The sequence below is a fragment of the Pan paniscus genome, chromosome 15 (assembly GCF_029289425.2).
Source record: "Pan paniscus chromosome 15, NHGRI_mPanPan1-v2.0_pri, whole genome shotgun sequence".
NCBI lineage: Eukaryota > Metazoa > Chordata > Mammalia > Primates > Hominidae > Pan > Pan paniscus.
In genome coordinates, this window is record NC_073264.2 from 70,724,366 (window position 1) to 70,747,412 (window position 23,047).

Below are 23,047 nucleotides of genomic sequence, written 5' to 3' on the forward strand. Positions count from 1 at the left end.
TCCTGCCTCAGCCTCCCAAGTAGCTGGGATTACAGGCATGTGCCACCATGCCTGGATAATTTCATATATTTTTTAGTAGATATGGGGTTTCACCATGTTGGTCAGGCTGGTCTTGAACTCCTGGCCTCAAGTGATCCACCCGCCTCAGCCTTCCAAAGTGCTGGGATTATAGGCGTGAGCCACTGCGCCCGGCCCAAAGTCATTTTTTCTTGTTACTACTGGGGGCTTCTGCCGACATCACATGGGTAGAGGCCAAGGGTGCTGTTAAACATCCTACAAGGTACAAGACAGCCCATACAAATGCTTATCCCACACAATACTGCTGCAGTTGAGAAACCCTGCTCCAGCGACTGTGTAAGTGTGGTCTTTGGACAAACAGCACAGCATCCCTGGTAGGTTGTTTGAAATGAAGACTTTCAGGCTCCACTTCAGAGCTACCGTGTTTTAACAAGATCCCTGGGTGACTCATGTGCACATAAAAGTTTGAGAAGCACTGAGCTAGGGGATGCACATCCCTAATGATATGTTTCAGACGTGAGGGGAGCCCTTTCCTGCCCCTTCACTCATACCACGTTAAGTCAGCCCTGCAGAGACCTAAGGACCAGGCTGTTCCTGCTACTTCCCTCACTCTCTGGCTCATCTCTTAGGGCTGTCCCAGGTGCAAGGAGACTGTGAGTATTGTCCCACAGCACCTCAGCCCTGGAACTCACTTTTATTTTGAATTTGTACCTCTGCCAAGCAAGTGTGCAGAGCAGGAGAGCAGGCTGGTGTTAGACCTGGGAACTTTAAAGCTCGGGCCTGTCTCTTAGCTTACCCCTGGCCTCCTGCTGCAGTGGGCCTAAGGACTCTGCCAAGTGTCTCCATGAATGAGGGAATGGCCCTTGGGCATGCCACTGCTCTTGTAGCATGGACCTTTGAACATGCCACTGCTTCCACCCAGAAAGCCCTTTCCCGCTTTATCTGCCTTCCACTGAGTCTTTGGAACTCTTCTGCCCCTTCTGGAAGCTTTTAGTTGTCCTGAGTTCCCGTAGCTATCAGGAGACAGACCTGTGAGATGGCCTGAAGCCCCAGGGTCTGCAGAGACCTGGTAGGAAAACTAAATGAAGGTCAGGTGGGGGCTGTGGCAAACACAGGTCTCCTGACCATACACATGCAGGACTGACGTTTAGAAAGCGATGGGTTTTTCAAGAGAAGCAGGAAATCTGGACTTTTTAATGCATGAAATCTTCTCATCTTCAAATACTGGCAACTAAATAAAAAATGAAAGCAATGGCCAGGCACGGTGGCTCACGCCTGTAATCCCAGCATTTTGGGAGGCCAAGGCATGCGGATCACCTGAGATCAGGAGTTCAAGACCAGCCTGGCCAACATGGCGAAACCCTGTCTCTACTAAAAATACAAAAATTAGCTGGGTGTTGTGGCGAGCGCCTGTAATCGCAGCTACTTGGGAGGCTGAGGCAGAAGAATCACTTGAACCCGGGAGGCAGAGGTTGCAGTGAGCCGTGATCGTGCCACTGCACTCCAGCCTGGGCGAAAGAGCAAGACTCCATCTCTAATAATAATAATAATAATAATAATAATAATAATAATAATAAATGAAAGCAAACCACAAAGTAGATCAAACCCCTCTGCCGGGGGCTGGAGCCTGAGAGACAATTTGCTGCCTCTGGGCTATGTAAACACTATCACACTGTGTTATCATTACTTGTGGACACGTTTATCTCCCTACTCAGAAACTTGAGGGCAGGAGCTGGACAAAGCAATCCTCAGCACAGGCTGCTTTGTGAGCGAATGAATGAATGAATCAATGAATAGCACTGCTACTTGGTGTAAGTACTGTTCATCCAGTAGGTTTAAAGCCACGGTTCTTTATGGGCATTGTCAACCCTAGAGGCTGTTTGGACATCTGTGGGAGTGTTTTTGGTTGTTATGACGATGAAGGCACCATTGGCATTTAGTGGGTAGGGCCCAGGATGATACAAATAATATCAAGCACTTATTTTGTGCTCGTGTGTGCCAACTGCTGTTTTGAGCACTTCATTGAAGTGAATTCATTTCATTTTCACAACAGCCTTATGAAGCAGGTACTGCTGTCACTCCCATTTCACAGACAAGGGGGCATAGTCAGTCTGCAATAGATAGCCCTACACAGCATAGAACCATCCTGTGTGCCTATACAAAGGCATAGACTCTTGTATGCCTTCCACTAGATGTTTCTATAGGGAAAACAAATAAATAAACAAACAAAAAACCCTGTTATAATGATCAGAATACAACTACAGGGGCTGGGCGTGGTGGCTCACACCTGTAATCCCAGCACTTTGGGAGGCTGAGGCGAGCAGATCACTTGAGGTCAGGAGTTTGAGACCAGCCTGGCTAACATGGCAAAACCCTGTCTCTACTAAAAATACAAAAATTAGCTGGTTGTGGTGGCAGGTACCTGTAATCCCAGCTACTTGGGAAGCTGAGGCAGGAGAATTGCTTGAACTTGGGAGGCAGAGGTTGCAGTGAGCCGAGATGGCACCACTGCACTCCAGCCTGGGCAACAGAGCGAGGCTCCGTCTCAGAAAAAAAAAAAAAAGAAAGAAAGAAAAAGAATACAACTACAGGAAAAATGTGCTTTATTTTTCAGCATTTTACCAAGAGCTGAACATATCAGAACATAATAGCGACATTGTTGAAGGCATTTGCATTACTAAAATCACACACCTACATCTGTCTGCATTTGTAATTGCTATGAGTTGACTCTAGGTGCAAGTGGCCTTTTCTTTTTTATATTACAGTTAGGGCATTGTATTGATTGATTGTTTTTTTTTAAGTAAACTTTTTATTGAATAACTACATACTTCAAAAAAGTGGACAAATCTTATGAGTACACCTCTATGAATTTTTGCAAAATGAACACACCTTCATAACCAGAACACTCTCAATACCCTGGAGGTGCAACTCATGGTGCCTCCCAGTCACAACTCCTCTAGGTAACTACTCTCCTTACTTCTAACACCTTAAATTAATTTTGCCTACCTTTGAACTTGATATAATGGAAACATACATGCATGCTTTTTTCGTGTCTGACTTCTTTCAGCCAAAATCATATTTGTGAGATTCATCCATGTTGTTGTGTGAATTGGAAGTTTGTTCGTTTTCTTTTTTTTTTGAGACAGAGTCTCACTGTCTCCCAGGCTGGAGTGCAGTGGCGCGATCTCATCTCCCTGCCACCTCCGCCTCCCAGGTTCAAGCGATTCTCCTGCCATAGGCTCCCGAGTAGCTGGGACTACAGGCATCCGCCACCATGCCCTGCTAATTTTTGAATTTTTAGTAGAGACGGGGTCTCACTATGTTGACCAGGCTGGTCTCAAACTCCTAACCTCAAGTGATCTGCCCGCCTTGGCCTCCCAGAATGCTGGGATTACAGGCATGAGCCACTGTGCCCACCATGCCTGGCAGAAGTTTGTTCGTTTTCATCATGTGGACATACCATATCCATTTGTGTTGTTTCTAGTGTCTGGCCATTATGAATAATGATGCTGTGAACATTCTTGTACGTGTCTTTTGGTTAACCTATGCATGCATTTATTTTTTGCAATTATGTGTGTAGGCAGATTATGCTATGATTTTCATTTCATGGTAGTGGGATGGGGGATGTCATAAAATACTATCCAAAGGGGGCATAGGTTCTAAGGGGATGGTTGAGACCCTCCTGTTGGAAGCAGATGCTTCTGTCCATCGTCCATTTGTCCCACAAGGATTGTCCCAGCTGTCCTGTGCTCTGTGCTGGGAAATGCCATGATGGTACTCTGTGGAGGGAGACTCTGGTTGAGCGTCTTGACCTAAGGTTGGAGGGCAGAGGCTGCATTTTAATCCCACCACTAGAGGCCAGGCATTCACAAGGGACTGAGGACCAGCAGCCCCCTTCTTCCAGGCAGGCTTCCTCTCAGGTTCCTGTCCCTCCATCTCCCTTGGTAACTGGAGAACATACTCTATTGGGGGATATGGAAAGTAAGAAATCTTTATGGTGCATCTAGGTGGAGTGCATCTTAAATAGAACCGACACACTTTTTTTTTTTTTTTAGACAGAGTTTCGCTCTTCGCCCAGACTGGAGTGCAATGGCATGATCTCGGCTCACTGCAAACTCCGCCTCCCAGGTTCAACCCATTCTCCTGCCTCAGCCTCCCGAGAAGCTGGAATTACAGGCATGTGCTACCATGCCCAGCCAATTTTGTATTTTTAGCAGAGATGGCGTTTCTCCATATTGGTCAGTCTGGTCTTGAACTCCCGACCTCAGGTGATCCGCCCACCTTGGCCTCCCAAAGTGCTGGGATTACAGGCATGAGCCACTGCACCCGGCCGGAACCGACACACTTTTGAGGCATCAAACATTTCTCACCTGGCCTCAGAACTCACCTTCCCTGTAAAATGGAGACTATGGGGTCTGGCTGCCTCCTAGAGATACTCCACATGTGCCCTGCACCCACTCACCCTGCTGGCTCTGCTGGTGAGCTCAGCTAGCCCTGGGTTCACCTCCTCCACTACTGCTACAGACCCTGGTGCTGGAAGCTTTCAGTTTTCCAGATGTAAATGTTTCACATTTCAATTGTAAATGTTTAGCAACTTGTTCTATAGGTGGGAGCTGATTTATATTTAGTAATTTCTGTGGTGTAAATACTTCCACTGTATCTGATTTCAAACTATCAATGTGATGTCACTGAATGTGGAGTTGAGAAGAGATGAGAAGTGGCATAATATGATGTAGTACTTCATAAGAGATGTAAATAAACTTGAAAGCATAGATAAGAGTATAATGTAAGAGAAGGGAGGCAGAAAAAGTAAAAAAATACAATGTAGTAAAATAATTAATAATTAGGAAGTGGTAACTTGAGTATTTATTACTTTAACAACTATAATTTAATTTTACATATATAATTTAATTTTTTTAATTTTTAATTTTTTTGTTTTTTTTTGAGACAGAGTCTTGCTCTGTCATCTAAGCTGGAGTGTAGTGGCGCAATCACAGCTTACTTTAGTCCTGACCTCCCGGGCTCAAGTAATCCTCCCACCTCAGCCTCCTGAGTAGCTGGGACCACAGGCGTGTGCCACCATGCCTGGCTAATTTTTGTATTTTTTGTAAAGAGGTCTCACTCTGTTGCCCAGGCTGGTCTCAAACTTCTGAGCTCAAGTGATCCTCCTGCTTTGGCCTCCCAAAGTGCTGGGATTACAGGCGTGAGCCACTGCTACTAGCCATAATTTAATTTTTAACAAAGGCTGTGTTTAACAACTAGCTTACAAAAATCTTGAACATTTTAGAATTGATTCTTGACAGTTTGAGCACTCTTCAGCACACCACTGCAGGTAACCTGCTCTGGTCCCCCTTTAAAAATCACATTTGGTTTTTACAGTGCAAATTACAGCTGTATTCCCTAAGAAGCAGGACATGCTACTAGTAACTGTGGCCTTGGCCTCATCTTTAAACTTTATGTACCTCAGTTTCCTCATATGCAAAGTGAAGATAATAGTATTAATACCTATTTCAGAGGCTATTGCAAGGATTAAATAAAATCATGTATGTGGAGCCACTAGCAAAGTATCTGGCAGACAGTACATATTTAATGTATTGGAGCTTTTTTCAGGGGGTTCATTGACATGCCTGGGGGCAAAGCTGCACCTTGGGGTCCATCGTCAGCACCTTCAAAATACCCTGATTTTGGAGGTATCAAAATACCCTGATTTTGAAGGTCCCGGGCCAGCCAAAAGAGGGACTGACCCTACTGATCCAGCCAACAAGTCCTGGAGCCAAGAACCTTCTGAGGTGTTGTGTCTGCCAGAGCTTCACAGCCCTATCCCTGCCTCCCCAGACAGTCTGAAGGAGGGAGCAACTCCATTCCTCTATGCACTGGCAGCTCAGAGCTAGCAAGGCCAATCATATAGCTCTGTCTTCTCACCATTAAATCACATGAAAATGAACCATCAGGGAGGGAATACAGTGTCCAATGACCAGGAGCTGTGTGTGTGTGTGTGTGTGTGTGTGTGTGTGTGTGTGTGTGTGAGGGGTTTGTGGGCTGGCTCTGTCTAGAAAGGCCTCAGGCCCTAGGCTATCCCCAGTCCCTTCCTTCCTCCCTGCAGATTGTCTCCTAGAGTCACTGCCCAGCCCTTGGGCAAAGGGCAAGCAGCAGGTCATCAGGCTGGTTGGCACCAGGGGTGGGGGGGATCTGATATTCATTCATCTTCCACTGGGATACCATCTGGAGACATAGCAGGTGGATGCTCCCTTTCTACCTTGGCTTTTCCTTGTGTGAAAAATGGGGCCAACACTTTTACCAGTTAACCTGACCTGTATTAGGGAAAGAATGTTGTCAAAGACATGCTTCAGAAAAGCAGGTGGGGCTGGGTTGCCCTCTTATATGTATCTGCTAATTGGGCAGCCTCAAGTGCACATTTTCTAAGGCTAGGTTCAGAGTTGGGGTGGATAGGGAATCATAGCTGCTGCTGTGAATAGCCCAGATCTAAGCCCTGAACTCTGACCTCTACAAAGCTCCCTCCGACCAGTGGCCTGCAGGGATTGCGTCACCAAGCCTGGCTCTCACAGGCTCCTGACAAGCTGCAAGAAGGGTTGCCCCTGGTGATGGTGCAGGCTCACAAATTCAGATAACCTCCTGAGCCTAGATCTTCCTCCTCTGGAGTGGGAGTTGCTTCTCAGCTCCTGTTGGCCTAGCCCTGTACAGCCCACCCATTTTGGACTCTGACATTCTGCGGTGAGGGTGGCCTCACCGTCCACCTCCTCTGGGGTAAAACGGGTTTACCTTCACAGGGCTTTGAAAGCTGCCCAAGGAATCTTGAATCAAAACATGAAACTCATGCTAATTTCTATATGAGATCAGACAAGCTAGCAACCTTTCGGTGCCTCAACTTCCTTATAGGTAAAATTGGGGACAATAATGTCTCTTCGTTTTATGGGGATGTTGTAAAAAACTAGCTGGTATGCAAAAAAGCACTTTTTTAAAAAGCAAGAGATATATGAGGACAATTTCAATCTTTATTTGCTATTTTTATTGGGGGTGGGAGGAAGCACATGGTTTATTTGGGAAAGTGTGACCTTTGGAACAGACAAACAAGAATGAATTCTGGTTTTGCAACATACATACTTATGTGGTTTTGATATGTCAAAAAAAAATCTCTCTAAACCTTGCTTGTAAAATGGTGTTAATGCTAATTAACTTGGAGGACTGTTGCCAAAATTAGAGGTTACACGTATCAAGTCCCTACCAAGCACCTGACATACAGTAGGTGCTTTGTAAATAGTAGCTGTCATTACTACTATTGTATGTAATAAACATAGCAACTGAGATTCCATGTACTTATTCTGAACCTTTTCTCTCACTTTCAGAGAGCCAAACTCCTCTGTCCTGCCCTGCAAGCAGTAAAGGCACACACTCCTTGTTATATTCCTGGGAGATGAAAGGAATACCGTGCCTCCTGACTCTTATCATAGGAGTGACTACCTCATCCTGATTGGCCCAGGACTGTCCTAATTTTGGCACTGGAAGTCCCATGTGCCAGGAATCCCCTTAGTCCCAGGCAAACTGGGATGGCTGGCTATTCTACTCACCACCAACTGGGACTAATCTAACCCCCATGCCATTTTCCAGCACCTAGATTTAGAGCAGAATATTAAGATTTGTGCTGGAAATTGGCCGGGTGTGGTGGCTCACGCCTGTAATCCTAGCACTTTGGGAGGCAGAAGCAGGCCTGATCACTGAGGTCAGGAGTTTGAGACCAGCCTGGCTAACATGGTGAAACCCTGTCTCTACTAAAAATACAAAAATTAGCTGGGTGTGGTGGTATGCACCTATAGTCCCAGCTACTCGGGAGACTGAGACAGGAGAATCCCCTGAACCTGGGAGGCGGAGGTTGCAGTGAGCTCAGATCATGCCACTGCACTCCAGCCTGGGCGACAGAGCAAGACTCCGTCAAAAAAAAAAAAAAAAAAAAAAAGATTTATGCTGGAAATCTGGAAGGACCAGGAATATTAGCTCAAAGAGCCATCTTAAGTCCTTTTAGAATAAGGCAGGGTCTGAATTGAAAAGTGAAAATAAAAAATTAGCTCTGGTTTAAAATTCATTATGTTAGGTGGAAGAAACAAAAAATCAATTATAAAGGCCACATATTTGTATGATTCTATTTATAGAGAGTGCTCAGAATAGGCAAATCTATAGAGACAGAAAGTAGATTGTTGGTTGCCTAGGGAGGGAGGCCGGGAAGGTGGTAGGGAGGGAGGAAATGGTAGTGACTGCTAATGGGTATGGGAGTTTTTTTTAGGGTCATGAAAATGTTCTAAAATATTGTACAACTCTGTAAATATACTAAAAACCATTGAATTGTTCACTCTAAATGTACAATTGTACATGTGCAAATTTGTACAATTTGTAAAGTTATACAAAATAAATCTACAAATTTAAACTGTGAATTGCTGGTATGTGAATATCTCAATAAAGCTGTTAATTAATTAATTAATTAATTTAAGACACAGTCTCACTCTGTCGCCCAGGCTGGAGTGCAGTGGCGCAATCTCAGCTTATTGCAGCCTCTGCCTCCCAGGTTCAAGCAATTCTTGTGACTAGCCTCCCACATAGCTGGGATTACAGGCGTGCACCACCACGCCAGGCTAATTTTTATATTTTTAGTAGAGACGAGGTTTTGCCATGTTGGCCAGGCTGGTCTTGAACTTCTGGCCTCAAATGATCAGCCTGCCTCAGCTTCCCAAAATGCTGGGGTTACAGGTGTGAGAAAGCTGTTAAATTAAAAAAAAAATCTTAAAAATTTTAAAGAATTTTATTTTAAAAAATCTATGATCCCTCCCACTTGAGAATGTCTAACTCTAAATTATTCTTAACCTTCATCTTGTGAGATCTTTTCAATGGCAGAAAGATAATATTCACCCCAGGCCAGGAAGTACCATTCCATTTTGCGGGTGAGAAGAGCAAGGCCTATACGTAGAATGTAACAGGGGCTTTTCGTCAGCTCTACCAAAGAGGCCAGTGGAACTTCAGATAGGAGGGGACGAGAAGACAGGAAAGGCTGGTGAGCCGGCATTTATAAAGGGAGGAGACTTGACCCTGATTCTGGCAATTCAAAGCAGAAGGAAATGGAAGCTAATCCCAGCTGTAACCCAGCTACTCGGGAGACTGAGGCAGGAGAATCCCCTGAACCCGGGAGGCGGAGGTTGCAGTGAGCTCAGATCATGCCACTGCACTCCAGCCTGGGCGACAGAGCAAGACTCCGTCAAAATAAATAAATAAATAATTAAATATTTAAAATGTTTAAAAATTTTAATTTAATACTTTTCTGTGGCACTTTGGGGCTCAACCAAAGTGCCACAGAAAAGTAGAAGCAGCAGCCTTGGGAAGATTCTGAAGGGTAAGTAGAGAAGGCCTTCAAGATTGAGGAAACAGCATGGGCACCTGGTTTGTGACAGGAATGGCTTGTTAGAGACCAGCAGGTGGTATGGGGAGGCTGGAGTGGGGTGTGTGGAGGGATGGAGAGCATTTGGGCCGGACTGTGGACAGCACAGGATACTACAGTCCTTGCTGATGAGTTTGAGTTCATTCTGTGGACCCTGAAGGTCTGGGAGAGGATTTTTTTTTTTTGAGACAGTCTCACTCTGTCACCCAGGCTGGAGTGCAATGGCACGATCTCGGCTCACTGCAACCTCTGCTTCCTGAGTTCAAGCGATTCTCCTGCCTCAGGCTCCTGAATAGCTAGGATTACAGGCATGTGCCACCACGCCTGGCTAATTTTTGTATTTTTAGTAGAGAAGGGGTTTCACCATGTTGTCCAGGCTGGTCTCAAACTCCTGACTTCGTGATCCGCCTGCCTCAGCCTCCCAAAGTGCTGGGATTACAGGCGTGAGCTACCGCGCCCGACTGAGGATTTTTGGGTAGTGATGGACAGACCTGCATAGGGTCTCACAAGGGATTTTATAAGGTGGCAGTTCTTGTATGAAGTTACTGAGCCTCTTAATGGCCAAACTGACTTCAGTGCACAGCCAGGGGCTCAGTTACTTTGGCAGTTGATCTGACCTGAACCATCCATGCCTGCTTTCTTCCCTTTTTCCTTTCTTTCTTTTTCTCCTCTCCATTCGTCTTCTCCAATTCTTCCTCCATCCCTTTCCCTTGCTTCCTTCCCCCTTGTCCCCTCCCTGAGCCTTGGGTCTGCCTGGCGTGTTCCTGCTGCCCACACTGATTTGGTTGTGCTCTGCTGCAGACCCAGGTAGTTCTGAAGTGTGCTTTTCAATCTTCTAGTGGTCTGGGCAGTGTGGCCCCAAATGAGCAGGAAGGGAGGGGTGCCCATCTTCTCTAATGAGTCTGGACCCAAGAAGGCAAGGAAGAAAGAAGGCAGAACAAGGATAGGCTTATGAAAAAGGCATTATAGCAACGAGCCACAGGTTGCTGTGGGGCCCAGAAGGGAAGGGTTCTTTTGGGGATGGGTCTGTGTGCATGGGGAGGAGCATCCTGTTTATTTGGTTCAAGCTACTTCACAAGGACATGCCCTGTTAATTCACAGTGCTTTTCCTGAAAGCCTACTAGAACTAGGCCTGGTGAGAGGCCCTGAGAAGCTGTATCCTTTTGTCCAAGAGCATCTGGGAGAAGAGGCCTGCCTGACCCAAGCTGCAGCAAAGACACAAGTCTGTAGGTCCAGATATGGACTCTACCACTGATTTACAAGTAGGAGTTCCTTAACACTTATGGAGGACCTCTGAGACCCACACGGTGCAAGGCCCTGGGGTACAAAGATAAAAAGCCAGAGTCCTCCCCATCAAGGCGCCACGGGCCCTGTAAACACATAAACCGAGGACACACTGCATGAGAGATCACCAATAAACGATGTAGCCATACAGTGCACAAACTGCTCACTCAGTATGTGCTAGAAAATAGCCCCAGAAGGCAAGGCTCAAGAGGGGAAATACAGTTAGGAATGTGGCAGGCTTCTAGCCCGGGCTCTGCCAGTCCTGGCTCTGAACTGCGGTTTTCTCAACCTTGAGATCCCTTGTGTGCTTTTAGTATGCTGAAGGATCACTCACTTCGGAATGCTAGTGAAAATACAGATTCCCAAGACCGACCCCACTGAATCACAATGGCTGGAGGTCATTCGGGGCCCCGAATCTGCATTTTCACCCCCACCCACCCCCCGGGCAGCTTTAATGTTGGCAGGCTAGGAACCACAGTTCGGAGTACTGCTTAACAGGGAGATAATAACCTGCTTCAGAGCTAGGTCAGACGAGCAATTCAAGAGCTAACAAGGCAACATGCGCCAAAAGCCTTGTAAACCTGAGGGCAGTACAATTCTTTGCAAATAATAGTAATTCAATAATGCAAATAATAATAGTAAACGAATAGAGAGCGCACTGCAAACGCCGCATAGTCCAGCTGAGTCGGTGCCACCGCCCCATCCACTCCAGCGCAGAGGGACTGTCTCTTTAAGGACCCCCCCACCTCCCCAACCGCGTCGCTTCTCCCTTGGGTACCTGGCCCGGCCGGCGGCGCGTGCGTGCAGGGCCTCCCGGCGGGGCGGTCGCGGCGGCGCGACGCAGGCGCCGTTGCCTGCGCGCCTGGCCCTGCCCCTTTCCCGCCCCTTCCCCGCCCCCTCCCCTCCGCGGGGCCTCCCCCGCCCGCACGGTACAGCTGGGTCAGTGACGCGGGCGCTGCAGCCGTCGCTACCGCCGCGTTCTATTCTCCGAAGCCGGCGACCGCCCCACCTCCTCCCTCCCTCCCGCCCGCTTCCTCTGCCCACAGCGCCGGCCAGAGCGAGCTAGACAAGGGCACGCGGGGCCTCGCCTAGACCCGAGAAGACTGCGGGCGCGCGCAAGCGGCGGCGTGGAAGCTGTGAGCGCCCCCACCCCGGAGGTCTCCGCCGGCTCCCGGGTGAGTTGTCACCGCGGCCGGGGGGCGGCGGGGCCGGCATTGTGCCATCGACGCGCTCGGCCGGCTGTCAGGGGCGCGGGACCAGCGCGCACCGCCCAGGAGTGACGCTGGCCGGAGCCCGGGCCGGCTTCGGCGGCTCCCCGCGTTTCTCTGCGCCGGCCCGCTGTCACCCGGCCGCGAGCCGCGCCGCTGGGAGCCCCGCGCTGGCGTGGCGCGGCCAGCCGGCCAGCAGTGGGGGCTGCGCGGCCGGGGGGACCGGCGGCTGGTTTGCGGCCGGGAACTTGGTGACCCGCGGTCCGGGGCGCGCCGTCCCGCGTCGCTGCCCGGGCAGCGCCGGAAGAGCCAGACGCCGTGCCGATGGGTGCAGAGGAGGTAGGCAGAGGCCCTCTGTGCCACTGTCATTACTGCCCTCAGCCCAGCAAAGCTGCGGGGCTTGCGCTGGGGCAGGGCTGGCTTAGAGAAGGTGGATTTCCTGAGGAAATCTCAGAGCCCGCCTGTGCGCACCGCAGCATTCGGGAGCCCCCGCGCCTCGGCTGCTCTTTAATCTCAAAAACTTCTCTTATTAACCAGGCTAAACTCCCCGAAACCAGCTCTTTTCTTTCAAAAAGTAGGCACGTAAATACAGACTTTCCTTTTTTTCGCTTGGTTTTGAGACCCCAGCTATGAGTGTGGATCTGACTCTCCCTCATGGGAGTCGTGGCTGGGGAGCTGCTGAAGTGGAGAAAAGTTACCCTGGACGAATTTAGGAGCAGGAGCGGGAGGTGGTTATGGGGACAGCAAGACCCAGGAGCAAAGAGGCGTCAAAATAAAGTCTTGGGCTGGTTAAAGGGAAGTTGGCGTCTGGGCAAGGAGGCCTAAAGCTGTTGTTCCCACAGAATTTTCTTTTGGTGGCAGGCGACATGCTGGGCTTTGTTGCTCTCGCTAACTGGGCTCCTGTGTGCTCTTCCAGAGGTGCAGTAAGATTACTCAGTTCAATTAGGCCTAGGGATTTACTCCCTTTTTTGATCTACAGAGATGGGAAGTATGTCTTTCCTTCACAGTAGTTCATTTCTTGCTGTTTTCGTTCCTCTGGTGTAAAAACATACATAGGAGTTACGCACACACACCTTTTCTGTTTTGGGAATTCCACACCCAAACTGTCACCATCTAGTGGAGGCTAGTAGAGACATGTGCTTGGCACTGACTTCTGAGTTCTCTGGGTTTTGTGTTTTTAGCTAGAAGCATATTCAACCAGAAATTAAAATTTTCCTGGAGTTGGGGGAGGTATGTCTACATCTCAGGAAAGAAGGTATTTAAGCAGCAATAATATGGAAAGGTTCTTGAGGACTTACTGAGTACCAACCTTTGTGCTAAGGGCTTTACTTTTTTGAACTCATTTAATAACAGACTTTTGATGTAGATATTATTATCCCCATTCTTCTAGTTGAGACCCAAACCAAACAAGTTAAATAACTCGCCCATGTCACATAGGTATCTCATGGTGGAGCCCACAATCTGAACTACTAGATTATACTGCTAGTTTCTGGTTTGTTTACCTTTTGGTAAAATTGAACCTGGAGTCTTTCTAAAACCTTCTGAAAGCACTGCTGCTTCAGGCTGTTTCTCAGATCATGAGCATTCTAAACTCTTTCTCCTGGGTACACACTTACGGTATGTTTGCATAAGATTCATTTGTTCATTCTTTCATTCAGTACTCCCAAGTAGTTATGTGATACCGAATGTATGCCAGGCACTGTGCTAGGTATTGCAGGTACTGCATTGAATAAGTCAGAATCCAGCTCTCATGGACTCACAGCCTTTAAGTCAATTTGTTTTGGTTTATGTTGTTAGCTTTCATTGCTAGCCATTTGCTGCTGAAGGAACTTCTGCCCAGTGAGTTAAACAGAGGACAGTATTGGTATGAGTCCTGATAGATAGGACTTCCTGTCTACAGAGTAATTTTTTGGATACTGTAGTAGAAATGGCATATGAAACAAATCCTCACTTACACCTAGATAGAGACAGGTGCCAGGGTGCTCAGTGTTTAAACCGTGAGAGCAAACCCACTGTCAAATGGGCAAGTTTGACTTCTTTCCCTGAAGCCTGCCTTCTGAAAGCCCAGAATTTGGTGAGATAGAAGAGAAAGAAGGGTAGAATGAGGTGTTACAGATACAGGCTGGAAGATAAAGAGACCTCAGCACTTTGTCTGTTTTCCTGGCCAGTCTCTGAGGTGTGGTGATTGAACTTGTGTTCTTTTTTATTTTTTATTTTTTTGAGATGGAGTCTCGCTCTGTCACCCAGGCTGGAGTGCAGTGGCACGATCTTGGCTCACTGCAACCTTCACCTCCCGGGTTCAAACGATTCTCTGCCTCAGCCTCCTGAGCAGCTGGGACTACAGATGCGTGTCATCACGCCTGGCTAATTTTTGTATTTTTAGTAGAGACTTGGTTTTACCATGTTGGCTAGGCTGGTCTCGAACGCCTGACCTCAGGTGATCTGCCCGTCTTGGCCTCCCAAAGTGTTGGGATTACAGGCGTGAGCCACCGTGCCCGGCCTGAACTTGTGTTCTTATGTAATGTTGCATCTCTCAGTAGGGGATATCCTCCTTTGCTCTTTTGGTGGGGCAGCAATTCCTGCGGCAGCCTTCCCTCTACATACACACACACACCCCTTCCAAAAGGTAATAATTCACCCGGTTTCTTTAAAGTTAGAACTTCTTTCAAGTTTATTGCTACTAAGCATTGTTTCACTCCCTCCACACTTGTCCATTTCCCACATAAAAACTTGGCTTTTGCTTCAAATATTTTCTTCTGCCCTTTTTTCATATCCTTAGCTCTTCTGACAACCAAGTTACTACTGGTATCATTTGTAGGCTGGGAGAAATACAGCATCTTTAAAAAAAAATAGCGAGGTACATACTCTTCCTCATTTCAGTACCAAACAAGTGAACTGTGGAGAATGAAGCAGAACCACTTGCCAGCAGAGAGGGAAGGCCAGAGGGCACACGTGGTTGTCTTTCCCCTCTAGTTCCCCATTTATTAAGAGACAATTCACACTTGCAGGCCTGAATGTCAGCAGATCCATTGGGCCCAGGTTGTGTAATTGCCATACATGAAGTGAGTTATTAAGCTCCTGAAATGACATGCTATCTCCTAGTTGAAGCTGACAAGCAGGATTTATTTTCCCTCTTCTTTCTGTCTGGACACTATGGAAGTCTTGTTAGAGGGTGTTCGCTCAAGCAGTGGGAGAAAGATCAGAAGGAGCCAATAGAGGAAGGAGCCCCATGTCTTGTCTTCTTTTCAACTTTGAGAGCAAACATTGCTTTGTTGCAGACTTGAATGTTGAGGATTAGGACATTTGGTTAAATGTAAGCTTTGGGACAAATGCAAAACTAGGGGAAATAGAGACTCTTTCCCCAGGTTTCTCACGAGCTCCATAGTACTCAGGAACCTTTGGGTGGACTGTCCTTGCGGGTCAAGATCTGTTCACTCCACCCCTGGCTTGGATTCAAGGCAACAGCCATTGTGTGTCCCTTGGATGAGTATAAGTTTGTGTTTCTGTGTAAGAACCTTTCACCTTAAAAAGTACAAGTTCTGGGGAAAGGTGCCTCTTACAAGGCTTAGGTTTTCGCAGCAGAGCCTGTTAGGCACCTGTGTTCTTCTTGGGCTGATGTGTCTGCGATGGTGTCCTTTTTCTTCCCTTTTTAGTTTTTTTTGGCCTGGAAACCAGCAGGGTGCCTCCATTTGCTCTCTCATCCTCTGGTTCTTACTTGAGTGTGGAAGTCGCTCCACTGGTGGACCTTGCAGTGGCACTGAGCTGGGTCACTTCAGCCGTGAAAGGCCAACTGTACTACTGTCAAGGCTTGGGACAGTTAAGCGTCTGTGAAGGTACTGGATACAGCGACAGCAGGAAGTGCAGCAGTGAGAACTGAAACTAATTTCACAGACTGTGGTGTTGCCTGTGATGTAGTCTCCCTCCCTGGCTCTTGTATCTCAAAAAAGGAAAATAGCCACCCTTGAAACATCTGAAGGCTGCGTGCCAAGAATTCACACAGTACTCCTGAAACAGGATATTACTGAAGCATTTTTCTCAAACAGAAACAGATGTAGTTCCCTGTTACTGTCGCCAGTGTTAGTAGATCCTTAAAATTACCTGACAGCAGTGTGCCCTTAAATGTACTCCCCGCTCCTACACACATACACAAGTGTTTTATTTTATTTTATTTTTTGGCAAAGCCTCCTTGCTTGATTTGAGGGAAGTGAGCCTGGGATTCCTGATGACAGTAATAGATTCTCAGTGGGTTTGCAGACGGCAGAGGTGGTGACTGACAATTCTTTCTTACTCAGAAGAGGATCTTCTCTGGTGAAAAGTGATTCAGGATTCTGCAGTTGGAGATTGGATACAAAACCTCAGAGAAGGGACACAAATAGAGATCTTTCTCAGCCTCCCCTTTCTTGCTACCCTTTGTAGAGGAGAGGGAATGTCTCATATTTCTAAGTCCAACCTACTGCCAGCAGTGACTTGCCTTCACCCACAGAAATAAGATTAGAGTGTGGAATTGCCCTTTATGTAAACTGTCCTTGCTGAAATTTTCTTTGACTAGACTAGGCTTCAGCTTCTGACAAAGACAGTGAAATGAAACTGGCTTCTGGGAATGGCATAAGAGCCTGTTTATCCAATTCTTCCTTTAGATTGTTCTCAGTTGAGCTCAGCAAACTAAGTGGACGGAGGCTTGTAAAAGGTAACTGCAAAATGGGTACAAGGTGATTTTGCTTAATTTGCATTTTAAATTATAGCAGTCTATGCAAACTGTTTGAAGGAAGACTGAGAGATGTTTTTTGGTGGGGAGGCACAAGATTACAGATAGCTTGGAAAATAAAAGGGAAAAAAAATCAGCATGATTCTACCACCCTAACATAATGTGTATTCTGTTTTTTCCATCTTCAGATGGTAGTACCTGTACATTCAGCTTTGTATTTTTTTCACTTAGCTTTTTTTTTTAACAGGTCATAAAATTCACCCATTTAAAGTACAATTCAGTGGTTTTTAGTATATTTACAGAGTTGTACATCTATCACCATAATCTAATTTTGCAACATTTTCATCACCCCAAAAAGTCACTCCCTATTTCTCTACAATCCCACCTAGCCCTAGGCAACCACTCATCTTTCTCTCTATATAGGTTTGCCTATTTGGACATTTCATATAGATGGAATCATATGATATGTGGTCTTTAATAACTGGCTTCTTTCACTTAGCATAATGTTTTTGAGGCTTATTCATGTTTTACCATGTATCAGTACTTCATTCCATTTTATTGCTGAATGCTATTCTGTTGTATTGATATACCACATTTTGTTTATCCATTCATCAGCTGATGGACAGTTGGGTTTCTGTTTTTTGGTTATGAATAATATTGCAGTATTGCTAAGAACGTGTGTATAAGTTTTTCTGTGGGTATATGTTTTCATTTCTCAAGGAGATATCTTTAAAGCTGCATCCATCCATATCTCTGCTTTGCGGTTAACATTCTCCTAGGTTATGCAGTTTGTTTGAGGAAGAACAGTGTTTTAGTAAACTCTTGATCCTACTGTGTTGTTGCGGATATTGCCCTGAATCAAGAAAAGGTGCCACCAAAAAAAAATCCAAAACCCAAAAACAAAAAGAGAGGATCCTGTTTTTAAGTTTGAACTCTCCAGTAGCATTGTTTCCAAATATTTGGTGCAGAACTTTAACCATTGGTGAGAGTTGACAGACGCGATAGTGCCTAAATTCAATGCACATGTACTGCTGCTTTAAACAAATAAAGAGGATTTTCAATGCGAAGCCTCAGCTCTAAATCTCATCTTTGTGTTTTATAGAGAGGACTTTACCATGAACCCCCAAAGCCTTCCTTATCAAATGTGATTTGTAGTTCTCAGAAGCTTTTCCTTTTCTTGTGAAAAATTCCATGCCAGGGTTCTGTGCACCTGCTCAAAGGCTTCTGCTAGGTTGGGGAGTGGAATGCTTATTGAACAGAGAGCCAGCCAGCAAGGTAGGGAGGAGGGAGAGGGTCTGTGAGTGCCCTGAAAATGTAGATCTGAGAAAGAGTGCTCTTTAGAGCAGCCCCCACAGGGCTTTTCCAGGTGGACCTCAGGTGTAACCCGAGGTTAAAAACAGATCATGCCAGACACAAAAAGGAGCAGATGGTGCTGCTTGGACTGTCATTTCCTCTATAGGATGTGTCCCTGTGTGGTTTTACATCATGCCAACCATATTAATGAAATAATGCAACAGAATGTCTCCTTTTGCCCTTGTTCCAATTGGAACCACAGGTTGAGTTTCCCTAACCTGAAATATGAAGTGCTCCAAAATCTTAAACTTTTTGAGCACCCACATGATGGAGAATTCCACACCTGACCTCATGTTTTAGGTCACAGTCAAAACTACCTTCAGTCTATGTGTATTAGGTGTAAATGAAACATAAATGGATTTTGTGTTTAGACCAGGGTCCCATCCCTGAGATACCTGATTATGTATATATAAATATTCGAAAATCTAAAACATTTGTGATCCCAAGCATTTCTGATAAAGGACACTCAGCCTGTACTAGCACTTGTGACCAACAGCTAGTCTTGCTTTCAACAGCTAGTCTTGCTTTCCCTGATCCTAGATCCCTACTAAAAGCTCTTGAAAGTGTGCATATGCAGGCTACCTAATGATTTAACGGAGGATCAAGATGGTTACACTGCAGAGAAACAGGAGGGATAGGGCATATGCCCTTTGTCCAGCAAGACAGACAAAAACTAGGAACTTGAATTCTCTTCTCTGGATTCCTGTATCTGGAGCCAAGGCCAAGGATCAGTTCTTCTAGAAAGTTCCCTCCTGTGTGTGTGTGTGTAAATGTGTGTGAATGCAGCCATAACTTCCCTGCCAAAATTCATTGCCAAAAATTTTGTGATTTGAAGCAGGCCTTACCTGTTAATGCAAATTTGATTCTCAAATCCTAAGAGTTTCCAAAGGTTGAGTGAAGTGAGACGAGACTCTTAGTTGAAGATCCAGATGCTTCACTGTTGCTATCTAGATGCTACCAAAACTCCCAGCACAACAAAGTATATGAAGAGAGGCTCTAGGTTCATGAAATGTTAGAGTTGGAAAAATGGGCCTTTGGGGTTCTTCTTATTCTACCTCCTCATTTTAAAGAAATGCAAGTGGGAAATGGATGCTCAGAGCTGACTTGCCTGAGAGGTGAAAGGGCTAGTGGAGAAGCCAGGGCCCCTGATTCCTAGTCTAGTGCTTTTCCCTCCTGGTGTGATCACCTCTTTGTTTCTCCCCCTCTTCTGGGCCTGGTCCAGGAATGGGGGTTGGGAGTCCAGCAGGGTGTCGTGGTTCATATTTTTGGGAACAAATTCAAGTTACTTCTGTGATTGTAGTTTTGAGTCTAATAGTGAAATTACAAAGGCAATGAGTCATTAAGTCCAATTCTTCTGAAAGAAAACTGTTCTTAAAATGGGTGCAGAGCCCTCAGGGCTGCTCTGCCTATGGAGTAGCCATTCTTTATTCCTTTACTTTCTTAATAAACTTGCTTTCACTTTAAAAAATCGGTGTAGTTGTGTTTAGGCTGTGCCTGCTTAACTTTTAAATCTCTGTGCTGTGTATCTTTGCCATTCAAAAACGCCACCTGGCCTGGTACGGTGGCTCACACCTGTAATCCCAGCACTTTGGGAGGCTGAGGTGGGACAATTGCTCAAGACCAGTTCAAGACTAGCCTGGGCAGCATAGTGAGAGTCCACATCTCTACAGAAAAAAAAAAAAAATTAAAAATTAGCTGGGCATGGTGACACACACCTGTAGTCCCAGCTACTTGGGAGGCTGAAGTTGGGGGATCACTTGAGCTTGGGAAGTCAAGACTGCAATGAGCTATGATGGTGCCACTGTACTCCAGCCTGGGTGACACAGTTGAGACCCTGTCTCAAAACAAACAAACAAACAAACAAAAAACCACCTGACCCCAGGCCAATGGGATGTGTTCTCTGTCTGGGAGAACTGATCCCACACCTACACCCCATCAACCGACCAAACCCTTCAGAGCTGTGTCTCGACTTCCTTGGGCTTATTGTATGTGGAATCAGCTACCCACCTAAATGCAGCGTGAACACACATCTATAACTGTATGTCTCTAACCAGGCACAAAGGAAGCAAGTCATATATACTGGCTTTCCCCATCCCAGAAAGCCAGTGAACAGAGTCTTGTGTTTAGTGGGTGCTGCTGTTTCAGTTGGCATGCTTGAGGCATTGCTAGAAAAGTAACCAATGATATGTTATCTGGTCCACCCCTTTATCAATCCTCCATCTGCCTCCAGGTAGAAACTCTGCCATGGGAAGACCGTCTACCTCCTTGTTTCTGTCCTGTGGGAATTTTGCTTGTTACACAGCAGAATAGCAAGAAAAACAGGCTCTGAGTTTCATAAGAATTCATCGATCCATCTTTCCTTTACATGTACCCTCAAGTCATAATAATTTGTGAGCCGATAATCTGGTTAGGCTATGATGTCAGACTGGTGGGAGGCTGGTAGGTGGTTGCTGCAGAAACCAAAGGGAAGTAAGTCTAGTTGTCTGGCAAATAATTAGTGGATGTCTGTTCTAGGCAGTAGGTATACAGTTGTGAACAAAGAACAAAATGGACATAGTACTTGCTGGCATGGAGTTAGCATACTGCGGGAATACTCACGAGGTTTTTAATTTGAGAGTAGTGTTGGAGGAATTTTTTGTGTACGGTAGACTTTCAGCTTGATTGTTTGGGTTTGTCAGTTACTTCTGTGCTCCAAACCACAGTCATCCTGGAAGGGAAGAACTTGAAAAGTATCGTTAGAGAGTTTCCCCTAGTCTCCCCGTTAAATAAATGAATTGTCTTTCTCTGCAGTGAGCTAGGTCTAAGAGTTTGGTGTGCTTTGAGGATTCCTGTTTCTTGCTTTATTTAATCAACTAGTTTTTAATCTGGGAATGTTTTCAGACCCTGACATATCCTATTTTTAATTAAAAGAAAAAAGGAGATGTGGGTTTAACTATGAGAAACTGGGAGAAGGGGAATAAGAGGATCAGTGGCATGAATTCCTTAGGGAATCTTTTGTCTTCCATCTCCCTCAAGCCTCAATTTTAGATAGAAATGTTGATTTGTGAGATCTTTTTCCTGATATATTTGTGGCTTTACAACCTGCTGGGGGCAGTAAAGGACCTAGTTCCCAGTAAACGTACGCCCTCCCCCTATATTTTACCTCTTTGGGTGGCCATCTCTGTGTAGGCCCTGGTTCCAGGCTGACATTGGAAGTTCCCTGAGGTTGGTGACTGTCTGATCCACTTCCTTGTACCCCCTCCTGGATTAATTGGATGATTAATAAATGATTGACCAGGTGTAGGGGATTAAAATAACAAGTATAGGAGGGCAGGGTGACTTTGAGGTTATCAGCCTTGATGATAAGGAATGAAAGAGTGGTATTATTGATGAAATTCTAAAAATGGAGTCATTTGTAGGGAGGCCTGGTTTGAGTGAAAAACAAATATAAACAGGGTGTTAAAAAGCTGTTAACATTCACCAAGTTTACCCTGTCTGGTGGCAGGAAAAGAAGTCAGCTCAGGAACCATGGCAGTGGGAGGTGAAGGAGAGAGAGGGTATTGGAGGTTGTCCAGAATGTTTTAGCAAGGCCAATCAGAAACAAACTATAGGGCCCCCTTATTATGGGGCTGAAGACCAGAAAGTCATCCCTGCTAATTTTTAGGTAGCAGATCTTTGTTTCTAGAATTCTGTTCTTTTAAAAGCCTTGGGAGGCATCATTCATTCCTGAAAGTCAACTTACACATTTGCCTCTGTAGTTTGGAGAGAAATAAATTTAGTATCCAGTGTGTCAGGTTGCAGGCAAGGAAGTAGTTAACACTTTTCTCTTTGTTCTCCACAATTGAACTGTTTTTGGGGGGCAGTTCTACTGCTTCTGGAATTACATAATTGTGTGGGTCATCTCCTTTGAAGGTCTGTCCATGCTTTTTTTAAAGCACATCATTGAAAGAAGGGTGCTCTATACAAATGCTGACATGCTTTTCTCTTGGGTTATACGTGAGCAATGGTAGAATGAACAGACTTCAGGGTTTTGGTGTTGGTATAGCTTTCTGTGAATAGTGAAGGTATTAGGAGGCTAATGTTAAGGCAGCAGGTGAGGTGGTTTTCAGGCAACACATCTGAACTCATTAATTGATCAAGTATTTATCAGATGCTCTTTCCTATATACTAATTATCTCCCCAAAGGAATTCTTTGCAGCACAAAAGTTTAACACTTAATTATACATTTTGAGTTGTTCTCCAGTGTTTTTTTGGCTTTTTTGTTTGTTTGTTTTTTGAAACAGGGTCTTGTTCTGTCGCCCAGGCTAGAGTGTAGTGGTACCATCGCGGCTCGCTGCAGCCTTGACCTTACGGGCTTATGCGATCCTCCCACCTCAGCCTCCTGAATAGCTGGGACTACAGGCATGTGTCACCATGCCCGGCCAATTTTTTTGGATTTTTTTGCAGAGACGGGGTTTTGCCATGTTGCCCAGGCCGGTCTTGAGCTCCTGGACTCAAGTGATCCGCCTGCCTCAGCCTCCCAAAGTGCCGGGATTACAGGCATGAGCTACCACCCCGGCCCAGTGTTTTGGTTAGTCTCTTCTCCTCATAGATTTCAACCGCCTTGAGGATGGTTTACGTTTCTCTGTGTTTACTGTGCAGACTGGACATCCATATTGATAGCAGTAAAGATTTCTTCATTTTACAAACTGCTTTTTGTTTTTTTGAGATGGAGTCTCACTCTGTTGCGCGGGCTGGAGTGCAGTGGTGCGATCTCGGCTCACCGCAACCTCTGCCTCCCAGGTTCGAGTGATTCTCCTGCCTCAGCCTCCCGAGTAGCTGGGATTACAGGCGCCCACCACCACGCCTGGCTAATTTTTGTATTTTTAGTAGAGATGAAGTTTCACTATGTTGGTCAGGCTGGTCTCGAACTCCTGACCACAAGTGATCTGCCCACCTTGGCCTCACAAAGTGTTGGGATTGCAGGCGTGAGCCACAGCGCCCGGCCAAACTGCTTTCATGTAAGACATCGCATACTGTCAGGAAGATTGTACTCCCATTTTACAAATGGGAAAGATAAGA

General features: G+C 46.0%; 1 protein-coding gene across 1 annotated transcript in view; it reads left to right on the forward strand.

Moving 5' to 3' along the window:
• The first annotated feature begins 11,536 nt into the window (after nt 1-11,536).
• SUSD6 (sushi domain containing 6) overlaps nt 11,537-23,047 on the forward strand; it is a 103,543-nt gene continuing 92,032 nt past the window's right edge. The window contains exon 1 of the mRNA XM_034937725.2: nt 11,537-11,916. The gene's annotated coding sequence lies outside the window, so the exon portion shown is untranslated. The remainder of the gene's footprint in view (nt 11,917-23,047) is intronic.